Below are 1,267 nucleotides of genomic sequence, written 5' to 3'. Positions count from 1 at the left end.
CGCTTCCCCACCCCGCGCTGCTGCAGAGCCATCTTCCTGATGCACCTCTCTGCTGTGTGACCCCAGCGCTCGGAATCCTCCAGGGACTCCCGCTGCCCGTCAGACAAAATACACACGTGTAGGCTGACAGACGAGGCCCTTTGTAGGTGTCCGGCCCGAACTGCCTCATATTTGTGGCCCAGCAGTAGTGACTTGTGTGTCTCCCCAGCCACGTGCACTTTTCCGTTTTCCCATCGCTGGTTTGGAAGCCCCTCCTCCTGCGGGCCTCTGGGCTCATCCTCCTCTTCGCATCTCCACTGAGGGCAGTGGGTTCAGGACCCCTCGCTGAGTCTACAGCTAGGCTTCTTGCTGTGTCTACTCACGCTGCCCCTCAAACGCAGCGTCATCACAGCACTGTGGTTTAGTTGCTAAGCCACACCACGTCAAATGCCGTTTATTTGCATGTCTGTGCGAGGAAAAACCTCAGTTCAGTCTTTCCCTAAATGGGGAAGAACCCAGTTCCTCCCTCCCAGGGTCTCTCTTCCTTATTCCTCACACAAAGCACTTCCCTGCTGACTCTTCTGGTGACCAAATGCGTGGAAGGCTTTCCCATACCAGTCAGTTCTCACGACACCAGCTGGGCGTCCTACAGTTTAAGTCGATTCCGACACTTTGTACCTGGAGACAGGGTCAGATCCCAGAGGCTAAGGGCTCAGCCCCGCAAGGCCGCTCGCTTGTCCCCCAAGTACCAGTCTGTCGCAGGTGACCCAGGGCTCCTGTCTGATATGACAACAAATCAGAGGTTCCCACGGCCCCCTCCTGAGGCTTGATTAACTTGCTAGAATGGCTCCTAGAACTCAGTGAAAGGCTTACTCATCTTTACCTGTTTACTAAAGCATGTGATAAAGGACACTAATAAAGAGCCACCCACGGTGAGGTCTGGGTGGGTCCCGAGAGTCTCTGTCCCCATGGACTTAGGGTGCGTCCCCTCCCTGTGTGAATGTGTTCATCCATCTGGAAGCTCTCCAGGCCCCACACTATTCGGATTTTATGTGCAGAGGCTTGATCAATTATTAACTCCATTTTCAGACCTTCTCCCTTCTCAAGAGAATGTGGGGGTGAGGCTGAAGTTTCCAAGCTTCTCATCATGGCTTGGTCTTTCTGGGGAGCAGCCCTCATGCAGGAGCTCCACCCAGAGTCATCTCATGAGAACTGAAGACACTCCCATCAACCAGGAAATTACACGGGTTCCAGGAGCTCCATGTCAGCAGCTGGGGTCAGAGACCAA

This window comes from Bison bison, unplaced genomic scaffold, assembly GCF_000754665.1.
Source record: "Bison bison bison isolate TAMUID 2011002044 unplaced genomic scaffold, Bison_UMD1.0 scf7180017846882, whole genome shotgun sequence".
NCBI lineage: Eukaryota > Metazoa > Chordata > Mammalia > Artiodactyla > Bovidae > Bison > Bison bison.
This window is presented reverse-complemented; position numbering follows the sequence as displayed.